We start from the raw sequence: 13,050 nt of genomic DNA on the forward strand, positions 1-13,050 counted from the left end.
TTCCGTAGAAATCCCAACCGCAGATTCTACGTAAACTTAATACTTACAATAACTGATTTACCAATGTTTATTAATTTATACGAATCCCTGGTGCATAGCTGGCTTTTTTTTGACGTGACTTATTTGCCGCAGATGGCATTAACTGGGCTCTCACCCGGTACAAGCCTGAGGGTGCCCAGTTGGGCGCGAACCTTGGCTCAGGGCGTCGTCTGAGAGGAAAAATATTTGAAAGAATTAATCGACCCTAGTGGGTCGATAGCGATAAGCGCCGATTGAGGGAAATCGTCGACCACGCCGGCGGGGTCGGTATCGGGGTCCTGAAACATAGCTGGTGAGGAATGGATATGTATACTTAACACCTCTGTCTACCCGTTCGGAAACATAGGCGCGATTGTATGTTTGTTATCATCTTACGAATTCCTAGTTTTTAATAAGTTCCAAAAACTTGAACTCAAAAAAAAATTGGCACTGAAAAGTACGATTTATTTTTTATTATTTTTATTTCATTTCTGGAAAAAAATATAACGTTTCGAATCTCATATTCATTGGCTTTTAAATCTTTCAAATGATATCTATGTCCATAAACCATTTAAATAAAAGAACTATTTTATTTAGTCGTTTTACAGCCATTAAATACCGGCGTTCGTGTATGAAACGTGATGAATGTAGAGTGTAGAGGAATTATAATAATTTAGTTACCTAATTACCTACTTAATGTTATGATACTTATATAATATCTTATTTAACACATTAGATGCCATGGGGGTCACCGGTGACCGGCACTATGTGATTTCAATGAGGCCATGGGGGTCACCGGTGACCGGCAAGGTAGACCAATGTTTGGACGTTCGCTAAGCGTCGCCGGTCACGCGTATACTGCGTTTTTACACGCAATATGACCCGCGCGGCGCCCAGGAACATTGCTTACTGCTTGGTTCCGAGTTATTTTTCTAAGTTTTTGAGTTATGTTCGAAAATATGGTGAGTAGAAGAAAAATTTTGGTTTTTTTTGTATGTCACATTTATTATTATAATTATATTAAATAAGAAACCAAAAATGTCAAATAATCATACTTTTAATTAAAGTCTTTATTCTCTTATAAAATTAACTGAAAATAATGAAATAAAAAATGTAACCTTCTAACATTTTTTTTGGAAATCAACAAAAAAATTTAACATACAATATTCTTTTCTATGCATTATAATCGAAATACGTGTAACAAAATAATAATAATAAATCAGTGCAATAACTACAAGTAGCGATGTTTCTTGTTGAAACACATCAAGCAATAATGTGGCTTCAAAGGACAGTCAGGACAAAAAGTGGTTACTTTTTTTGTTTTATTTTTTGCAATCTTCCTGCCCAAATTTTGCGTATTGGCTTTATAACAACCTTGACACCACCTACGTGTTATGCGGGCTGGCCCATCTTTGGTTTTCAGCTCGTGCTTTAGACGTCTTGGGCGGGAAATTGCAACGAGAGCTTCGCTTCCCGTTCCGGTTTCGACGAAATGTTTCACAATTTCTTTTCGGAATTGAACAACTGAAATATTTTTTTTGGTTGTCATTTTGTACAGAACCATTGCGTTTACCATCGCCGTATTGAGCAATAATTCACAAGCCAGTTTCCGGTACCATTTTACCGTCTTTCGAAGTGGTGAAGAGTATGCAGTGACCGGCACTGTGATCCGCGTGGCCTATTGCAATGAATTTACAATCTATGGGCCACGGCGCCCACCGGTGACCGCATTTAAAAAAAACCGTATTTTTCGAAAAGTACCTTTCAAAACAAAAAAATATTTTGTGTACATATCTATGAAATCGTCTACTATGTATATGTGAAATGGCTTGAACAGTAAATATTGGTCAAATTAACGTGGCATCTAATGTGTTAATTATAATAAGGCACCTCATGTCGCCTCTTTTATATAATCGTGCCCTTGCAGGGCGTCACATGTGCCTTCTATCTATGTTCCACCTTAATTATGTTTGTGACATGCAATAAATTATAAATTAATAAAGTCAAAGTATTTATAGCACACCTTATGGTAAACAGTTGTTATACATATTATAGTACCAAATATATTTTATTATTGTAGAAAAAACAAGCAAAAATAACAAGAAACTAAATTAAGCCAGAAATACAAAAAATAATAAATACAAGTACTTAACATTAAACAAAATTAATCAAAAAATAACTATGAAAATCTTAAAAACTATTAATAACAAAATCTACAACACTTACAGTCTATTTATCATTTAAGAAAAACTTTTGCAGTGTGTAAAAACTTTTCTCAATTAGGAATTTTCTTAAGTTATTATAAATATGGGAACAATATAAGTGCGTCAAGATCGAAGCAAAATTCCAGTCTCTGCTTACCCCGCTGGGGATTAGGCGTGTTTGTTTGTATGTATGTATCAAGATACCTATACTTTATTATTTTTCCAGATTATATAACGAATTGATTGATAACTCATTCATTAAAATCTACTAACGCATTAATAGTTCCTGTGGTGGAACATACATAGACTGGTAAAACTATTATAGCCCTTCTATTTGGTCGTTTTAGCCATTCGTAGTCGGATAAAAAGGGAAGGTATCGCAAATGTAAGTATTGAATTGAAAATAATTTAAAAAACATGAATTTTGCGACGGAAAATTCCACTTGATATTAACTCAGAATCATGGTCTGAATCATCCCCCTCAGTATACGTTACGATGTCACTAACACCCTGTATAGTAGTACTTAACATGAAAGGTTACTTTAACAAACAAAAAAAAATGGGTCATCTTCCTGGCCTGCAAAGATTCTAATAAAACGTTTATTCATTCAAAAATAGCTTCAAAAACTTGACTAACCCGAGAGCGAGCCTATGACCTTTCGAGCAAAACGTGACATATCGACTGAGTCACCACTGTTCACAAATTACATACTTAAAACATAATATACCTACCTAATTTAAATTTGTTTACCAATTAAATATATGCATGATACAAACCATACATTTATAAAACTAACTAAAAAAATGTTTTTTTTTTCTTAATGTTTTTGTATTGTTACTGTGGGGTCCTCTAATTATAAATACTTTCTTACTATTTTATTTAAATGCTCTTTCATCTCCCTAGGCTATATCCCGATTTCACAGGGTCCTCTTGCCTAACCTGATATTTGACAGGTCCGTTTTTTACGGAAGCAACTGTCTGACTGGGGCCTGTTTCATAAAACTAACAATTGTAAATTACAACGACAATTTGGTGTTCATTACGTGGCTAATATGAAACTGCTAAAATATTCGTGATCACACACTGCAATGTACATCAAATTGTCATTGTAATTTACAATTATAAGTTTTATTAAACAGACCCCTGGTCTTTCAATCCGCGAAGGGAAAGCCAGTGGAATACAGGTTAGGTTAGGTTCGGTAAGGCGTCGGCTTAGTGACGATAACAAACTTTGATGGATGATTCAGGCTATGATTCTAAATTGATATCAAGTGGAATTTTCCGTCGGAAAAGTATTGAAGGGAAAATAATTTTATAAAACACTAAAATTTTCATGAATTTTCCGACAGAAAAATCCACTTGATATCAACTCAGAATCATGGTCTGAATCATGCTCCTCAGTATTCGTTACGATTTCATTAACACCCTGTATACATCGCTGCCAAAGTTCACCGTAAAAACTACGTAAGGAACAATCTGTTTCAAAAAACATATTCTTATATGATTTTCTTCAACCAAACCTCGATTTCTTTCAACTTTTTTCATTCCGGGTAAGATTTAGACAACAATTTATTACCTATATTGAAACTAGCTCGATTATTACTAACTTTTGTTAACAAAAATGACATGCGAATGTAATTTTTCAATAAGGCGCTTAATGTGGTTTTCACTATAAGGTAAAGTACGTGTTAATTTCTTTTTCTCTCTCTCATTATTTAAGAGCTGCGCTCTTGTCGGTAGAGTAATCGCCTTCATTACTCCATAGATAGGGCGTGTAGAACGGTGGTTGCCCCAATCGTCTTCCGTTCCGCAGTACACCGACCAATATCTCAATCGGTGATGTTCTAGCTAAAGCCCTACCGGAATCCATTTCCTCGGGCTCCAACCAGTACTGGTACCGCTGCTGCCCGGCATCAGGGCATTTTACGTGACAATTCATTACGGGGCAATTTTTTTTTACGTGATGAAAACACAGTCATATAAGAGAAAAAAGTCATTTATTTCTTTCAGAAACATCTTGCCGATCTGTATTTCTTTGTGATCAATCAAAAGCCAGACGCGCCATTCAGCTCTAAAACAAATTGTGTCAATTCCTCTTACGGTTACCTGGATGGATTGTAAGCAATAAAACCGCCTGAAGTCCATTATATCTTTGCCTTGTAGTGAAAATCACATTCTGATGTTATTTTCTTCAATTTATCCTGGTTTTCGTTCAACCAATTTGTGATCCGGGAAAAAATTTGGACCACAATTTTTTACCTGGATTAAAACTAGCAAATAGCGTGTCTATTGCAAGGTTTTGTTAACAAAAATCACACCACAATGTAAACACACACACTCACATAACACATACACACACAGAACACACATACACATGATGTTCACATGAGAATGTAATTTTTCAAAAAGGCGCTTACATGATTTCTACATAAGCGAGGATTACGTGTACTTTTTAAGTTATTGTCTGTTTCCTAACTACCTATAAGTATATTATTTTTGTTGACCAAAGGTTCCCTTATCAAAATTACAATCAATATTGTTTATTTATCATGCAATTGATTGATTGGTATCTATGTGATACCCATTTAGCAACTATTCTAAGGAATACGTGCACAATAGTAACATATTGGCCCGATTCCAGCAGACACCTCCCAATTTTATTGTCATTTTCTTATCCGCCGAAAAGGAACGTATGATTGACAACTGTTAATTTTTAAAATGAATGAACGAATGAATGAATAGCCCGGGCGAATCAAAAAGACATCTCGATAGTATACAAACCGTTTGACGTGTGCTGTCAACTTGATTCTGTCGGGTAAGGTGCCTAACTTTCACGTGAGCCAATCTTCCAAAATCCAATTGGTGTGTTCTATAAATTTTATGCCTGTCGATTACCCGTCCCTTTCCTTTTCTATATGCGGATAAGAAAATGACAGGTATAACTAACAAAATTATATGGTCTGTACTGAAATCAGCACCATATACATCAATGATACTGGTTATCAACTCGTCTACGATCAAAAAATAAAAAAGTAGGTATTTTATAACTTAAGCAACATACCTACCATAAGTAGGTAAATTTTGTCATTGTATTGTTGTACTTTAAAACAGTCTTCTTCTAACGTGTGAGTTGTGAGGTGGAGTACCGACCTCATCAACCCTGGTGTCAGGGTTACTATTGAGCCGCCAAAGACCCCTGACATGGCTCATATAACGACTACTTACTTACACCAGTAAGTAGTAACCGGGACCAATGGCTTAACGTGCCTTCTGAAGCACGGACCATCTTACTTTCGGACAATCAGGTGATCAGCCAGTAATTTCCTAACCAAACTAGGGACCACAAAGTAATTTTTGTAATATTTCCCCACCGGGAATGGAACCCGGGACCTCAGGATCAGGTCGTTTAAAACAGTGCGCATGCATGACTTTGGTTGAGAGTTTAAGAAGCATAAGTGGTGTGTCAATATCGTGGTATTTCGGAACCACGATATTTACAAACCATTGTATTTGCGGAATTCCGTGGTCCCTGCCTACCCCAATGGGAACGCGTGATATGTATGCCTTGTCTCATAATAACAATGAACAAATTGATATTTCCTTTGTATATTCAGCTTGTTACTCAAACTATTAGCTAGCAATACATAACTGGTGATCAAATAAATGTACCTACACTCTATGATAAATACATTTATCAACCCAAAGTCACATGTCGCGAGTTGATTGATTTTTATTTTATCTTTATTATGACACGAGTGACAGCTGTCATTTCCATTCCTTTTTCAAACGTTTCAAGTTTTTTTTTGGCGCAGTTTTATTTTGTTATTCCGACAAACGTTATTCCCTGTGAGTCTACACATTGCCGATTTATGGAAAACACTTCGGGATAGAAAAAACAATCGGCGTCCCTGTCGTCGTCAATAATCCGGTGAAAAATGTGATTCACCGACCGTAAACGTCGCTGTATTACTAAAGCCATAAGACTCATAATAGCTCTAAGAAGCCGGACTATCACGGACGTTCTAATGTTATTGTTTAAATTCAATAATCACGAAGCCAGACGACTGTTTACCAACAGCAAACAAAGCAACATTTTGGTAAGCAATACTTACTAAAAGCAAACACAATGTACCTTAATACTTACTGTTTCTGAAAAAAATCTCCTTGCGTAGATCCTTCGGTCAAATCTCAAAAAATTCAAAGCTCCAGTGACGTCACAGGGTTAGCAGCAAAAACAAAACACTGCCGGGGTATTTTCACACACGATTTTATTTTATTGGTTGCTTTTAGCGCGCGGAAGTCAGCGATGGGACGTAAGACGTGCGCGTGCCATCGCGGTCGCGATCGGACTGAAGGTTTGAGGTGAGCTCTGGGCCAATCACGCCCCCCGCGCCCCGCTGCCGCCCGCCCAGGCACGCAGCGGGTTGTTACATAGATTAAGTAGACTTATGTGGAGCGGACACGCAATGCGTGGTTATTTGCCTAAAGGATTAGGCGTATTTTACTGAGATGTTGTTACCGACCTTGATTGTTTCGTTTGTAACTTCAGTTTGGTACCTTCATGACTTGTTAATTCTGTATTGCATGTCCGGCGCATGCGTTGTTGAGTATTAAGTGTAAGTTAAAGTTTATAATCCTGTATAGGTATATTATCTTTTTACAAACTAGACAAATCAAAGAGCGGCTTGATTTTTAACTTTTCGTCCAGCAAACCTGGGAATAAGTGACATATTGCACGAAAAGAGAGCAAAATACAAATACAACACAATACAAAAAACGTTTTATTTCATGTATCATCATCATCAGCCCATTAACGTCCCCACTGCTGGGGCACGGGCCTTCCCTATGGATGGATAGGGAGATTTATTTCACGCATAAACACAGCATTTAAAACAATTACAAAAGTGACAAGATAAGCACTATCGGCGGCCTTATTGCTAAATAGCAATTTCTTCCAGGCAGTCTTAGGATGAAAGGGCTTGCTAAATATTGAAGTCGAGGACGGTGCAATACAGCAAATTATGCAATAAGGTAAATTAACACAAAACTGTGTACTTAAACCTAGATACTTAATATATACGGTACTTAATATATAAGTTATAAGTAAGTTAACTTCATATATATATAAGTGTAAAATATCTACTAGAGATTTTTTTTTTATTAGTACATGTACGACACAAATACCTAAGAGTGTTTAATTTTATTTTATTTTTGTGTAAAAATAACGCACTAACGTAATACAAATACGAATCCCTGCGACTCTACTTATCACCGAAACATGGAAATAAAAAGATAAATTTTCTGTAAAAATAACGCACTATTAAAATACAAAATAATAAAAATAGACAAACTATAAATAACCGAGACACTGTTGCTAACGCAGAGCAAAAAAGCGGCCAAGTGCTAGTCGGGCTCGCCCATGAAGGGTTCCGTAGCAGCAAGTAACATATTATAAAAGTTCTTGTAGTTTGTTGATCGATATTTTAATATTGTGTATTTTATTCATCTCCTCATACAAACCGTATCAGCTGATCGCTCATTTAGTATGGGAGACAATTTTTTTTTTAATATTTCGATCCATGTTCCTTGGAAAAAGTTGTTCAGTTTCATGGTCAGAACCACGTTCTTCAGTATTATCGCTCGTTTTTTTACACCCTGTAGATATAGATTTAAGTTGATTGATGAATGAAAGGTGAATTGCGGTTTACGATTAATAACGCATTAAAAAAACTACTTCATAAATCTCGTTCAAACCAATTTTAAGTGGATGTTTGCATGGTAATGTATAATAATATATATATATTTTTTTTAATTTTATAATTCTGTTATTTTAGAAGTTACAGAGGGGGTGTCACATTTTATCAGTTTGGAAGAATCTCTCGCGCAAACTATTCAGTTACGAAAAAATGATATTAGTGATATTAGAAACCTCAATATCATTTTTGAAGACCTATCCATAGATGCCCCACACGTATGGGTTTTGATGAAAAAAAATTTTGAGTTTCAGTTCCAAGTATGGGTAACTCCTAAAATTTATTGTTTTTTTCTACTTTTGTGTGAAAAGTTAATGCGGTTCACAGAATATACCTATTTACCAAGGCTCAACAGCTCTTATAGTTTCGGAAAAAAGTGGCTGTGACCTACGACGGACAGACAGACATGACGAATCCATAAGTATAATCACCAAAAATATAATATACCGTATATACCGTATCCAAATGGCAAAAACGGAACCCTAAAAAGACCATTACTACAGGAACTGTCATTAGATAAAAATAAAACATATCCTAATATTTTCGGTGATAACTTACACTAAAATAAATAATCTATTACTATAGCAAAATGGGCATAAATTAAGAGGAAAACTATGGTTGTTGACCTCTATAAACTAAGATAATTATTACATAATATTATTATTATTGCTACAATAAAACACACATTATTATCGGACCTTCCTCCAGTTTTGCGTATTATTGTACAATGCTCTTTTGACACAACTTTTATCTTTGTGTATGTTAAAAGATAAACTCTGTAAACATAAGCATGTGCTTGATAAGAAGGATATTTAAATAATTATTAAGTTTACTAATAAACTGATATTAAATAGGGTTATTACAATGTAGAGATGTAGTAAGTCGTGGTAATATAGTTGGAAGAACGCTTCACTCGTATTGTGAGGTCGCAGTTTCAAATCCGGCATAAACACGGGCCTGAACTAACGATTTTCGATTTGTTTTCGAAACCGAAACAAATAATGCTTTATGGCACACGCATACACTTAACAAATTTAAAACATACACAAGAAATAACACAGCACAATTGGCGCTCTTAATGCTCTATAACTATTTCTACCAATCATGTTTGGATTTTAAATGATTGTCACGTGCTCAGAGGTGAAGAAGAACATCGTGAAGAAACCCCCAGAAATGTGTTTTTGGAGGTATGTGACCTAACCTGTATTGGGTTGGTTTTCCCTTCGGATTGGAAGGTCAGATAGGTAGTCGCTTCTGTAAAAAACCGGACCTAATCAAATCTACAGGTCAGTTCAGATTATATAATTACTCGTATATAATTTAGAAGCAATGATACACTACCTACTTACTGCAATCATATATTACAACTACAGATGTATATTTACTCTGTCATCATTAAATATCTTTCTCAAATAAGCGAGTTAAAATAAAAACAAACTATATAAATAATATATTAAATATACAGGGTGTTAGTGACATGGTAACGAATACAGAGGGGGATAATTCAGACCATGATTCTGAGTTAATATCAAGTTCAATTTTATTTTCCGTCGCAAAATTCATGATTTTTTTTTTAATTTTCAAGTAACTTTTACTATTGAAAATTGAAAGTTTTCATTACGATGTCACTAACAACCTGCATATTAAGTATACAATTCAGAATGTTTACATTTCACAAGCACGTTTAGAGCGAATGAACGAAAGTAGGATTACGATAACGAGGTACAGAAAAAAACGCCTGACGAAAAATTTGATCAAATATGGGACTAAATTAAATGAATGTGGAGGACTCACATTCATGTAACGATTGACTAATCTTAAGGAAGCAAGAGAAGTATGTCAGGATCAAAGCAAATGAAATTCCATAATCTCTGCTCATCCCGGTGGGAATTAAGCGTGACTTTATGTATGTATGTATGAAGGGAGTGACTTTATGTATGTAAGTACAATACGGTAGTTTCCAACTAGTCAAATTAGTGACTTTTTACTAAACGTTAAAATACGAAAATTAATTAAAAACAGCCTGTGACGTCAAAGAAAAACGTGATAAAATGTCGAACTTATTATTAAATTTTTCTTTATTACAATTCATAAATAAGTTAAATAGCAAAACACAAAAAAAAAATTGTTACCTTTAGATCTGTCTTTATTTAGTAATCAGAATTTTATAATTTATTTTTGACCTAGGAAACTACCCAATTAGTATACCTTAATTTTAATCGAATTTATGCAGTTTGAAAGTATTGCACACAAAACAAATAGTTGTAGGTGCTTGGTAGACATCCCTTCTAGAGGCAAGTTCGCCCTTTAGTTGCACTTCTGTTATTCTTTGTTTTGTATGTACAATAAATAATCCAAATAAATTGTATAAATTGTAAATGCGGTTTAATAAAGATACGTCTCACAGAGGCTATATATAAAACGTACCCTAAATATGAAACATTTGTCGCGTCTGCAACATTTATTTAGTCTATGACGTCTTAAGACTCCCACTGTTTTTGATCAGAGCCAACCAATGTTTCATTCATAGGAGAATTAGCTCGAGACACTTATTTCGGAACGACTTTCTCGGTTTACTAACCCATTTATCTTCACGGCATGTCCTATAAGAGCTGGGCAGGTTTGAGCGATGTCCGAACTCTATGATCCCTTGTTACTTATTTCAAACATTTAAGTAAACTACGTTTATTAAAATGCAAATAATGTCATAACTTACTGGTTTATATATACAGAATCACGCTCATAACTGCTATCAGGGTAGACAGTGAAAATATAAAAAAGAAGAAAAAAAAGGTTGTTCGTTCGTATTCTGTAGTTCTTTAAGTGGCCGTTGGAAGACAATTGACGATTTTTTTTAATGTTAAGTTTTTTATTATATCTTTACAAGTTAAGTTAATGTCGTCGTCCCTCCGGTCCCCCAGAAACACGATAAGTAATTTTGAAGTTACAAAATAAGTAAGGAGCAAGTTACAAAATAATAATTTCAGCTGATGCCTAAAATAGACTATAGGCATCAGCTACCATCTTGGTGTTAAGCCGTATCGCCGTGATAACAAATACACTTTACTTAAGTGTATTTACTTTTAATTTACTTAAGCCTAAATTATTAATAAATTAAATTGAAATATTTTTTATGTTTATTTTTTTAAAAAGAACGTCTAGGGCCCTGTGCCGAGGTTTTTCTTGCAGCTTCTTTTCGCCGGCTATACAGGTTGTGAGAAGCTGCAGTAATTTTAGGCGGATGAGACGTTAGTTATGTACAAAATTGACGATTCGAAGTGTAACTATGTTAACTACTGAATAAAGATATTTTTGAATTTTGAATTTGAATGAATGTAGGTTAGCGAGTACAATTGTCTGTCGTTCATTACATTACTAAGTACATCAGTAGGTAATACGCGAACTTAGTTCATCATACAATGATGTTTGTTACCTTAGTCTACTCCAGATCGGAATATAGTCTCTCTCTCTCTCTATTTAAGAGCTGCGCTCTTGTCGGTGGAGTAATCGCCATTCCTCTCTTCTTCCCGCCAAAACCTTCACCTCCCGATACGACACGACCTGCATCATCTCTTTTATTTGTTTCATAAATGTTATCCTAGGTCTACCCCTTTCACTCTTCCCTTAAATTTTTCCTTCTATAATGTTTGTTATAAATGAATCGTGTCGTATCAGGTGGCCAATCAATAATGGTGGGAATACAGTCATGACCCTAAAAATATTTACAAAATAACGAGAAAACAAATTTCATTTTACAATTATTATCATAATTAAAGCACATAATAACGGGTTCTTACCGCGTTTAAATGGGGATATGAGACTCCCGATATTTCGACACTGTTGCAAGTGCCATGATCACGGGATGACTGATGAGATTGGAGTGGAGTAGGTAGATCCATAATTTTCTACGGGCAGACATATCTGTCTAGACCCTCTTTCTTTGCCGCTTGTTTATGTTTTTGATATCGGAATGTTCGGAACCATCTGAACCCCATTTAAACGCGGTAAGAACCCGTTATTATGTGCTTTAATTCATTTTACAAGTAGTTTACCTACCAACTCGTATTATTCTGCTCTATAAATATTGAAAGTCTTTGGCAAAATTTCAAGGAAGAAGCGTTATTTTCTTAATTGAAAGAAATGAAAATGGTTTTTCGCTGTCGCCACTTATCTCTAGTCAAGTAGAAATTCTGCAAAAGCATAGTACACGATAAGCTTCGGCTATTCTCACATGACGCGGATTTTGTAGCGGTGCACCGCGCGGCGAGGCACTGTTCGCGTTAGGCATCAGCGGATTACACACGGCGCTCCCCATTTGTCCGGCCAAGTAGTTGACGCCATCTGCGGCAAATCTACAATAAAACAAAATGTCGACCGGTTCACCGCCAACCGCGTCGGCGCGGTATCGTGTAATCGGCTTAGTATAACAATGAAAAAGAAAATTATTTCCAAAAGGCAGCTTTATTGGTAACCTTTACTGTATATAATACCTATAATTAATCTTCAAAGACAGGAGTTCGTTGTTAAGCTCATGCTTTAGTCATTAATATTTAAATGAGAGTGATTATCCTCATTAAATATTAAAGAAAGATAGAAGAACATTATCTTTAAGTAGGGTTTACAATATAATCTTAAGATGAGTACCTATTAGTTGGTGGGTTCGGTCAGTTTAAGTTATTTTCAAGAAGTGTAAATATTTTTGGCGAAGCTTGTGTGGATTTCATTGACTGTTCTCTTCTTCTTATCGTGTGGGTTGTGAGATGGAATACCCTCATCAACCCTGGCTGTCCTGCCTGGCTGGCTGTCTGATGTGTGTCTGGCTGTGCTTTGTGATTGACTGTTAATAACTATTTTTTTACGAAGCCTGTCTTTTCGTTATTTTTTTTTTGTATTATTATCTAGTAATCAGAAGAGTAGTAGTAGTAGACAGAAGAGGCAAGATGATTGGACACCCAAATAAGATACGACGAATTTATTAAAAACATCATAAAAGGAAAGAGAGGAAGGGGAAGACCAAGAAGAGCTTACATGGAACAGATTAAAGAAAAGGTTAACGTCGTGTCTTATAGGGATG

At 35.3% G+C, this 13,050-nt stretch overlaps 1 protein-coding gene across 2 annotated transcripts in view; it reads right to left on the reverse strand.

Annotated features, from left to right (window-relative positions):
* The window catches only part of LOC126377003 (cGMP-specific 3',5'-cyclic phosphodiesterase-like), a 171,478-nt gene extending 164,923 nt beyond the window's left edge, over positions 1–6,555 (reverse strand). For both annotated transcript variants that reach the window (XM_050024579.1, XM_050024580.1), the window contains exon 1: positions 6,368–6,555. The gene's annotated coding sequence lies outside the window, so the exon portion shown is untranslated. The remainder of the gene's footprint in view (positions 1–6,367) is intronic.
* Between the last annotated feature and the right edge of the window lie 6,495 nt (positions 6,556–13,050).

This window comes from Pectinophora gossypiella, chromosome 22 (genome assembly GCF_024362695.1).
Source record: "Pectinophora gossypiella chromosome 22, ilPecGoss1.1, whole genome shotgun sequence".
NCBI classification, from domain to species: domain Eukaryota; kingdom Metazoa; phylum Arthropoda; class Insecta; order Lepidoptera; family Gelechiidae; genus Pectinophora; species Pectinophora gossypiella.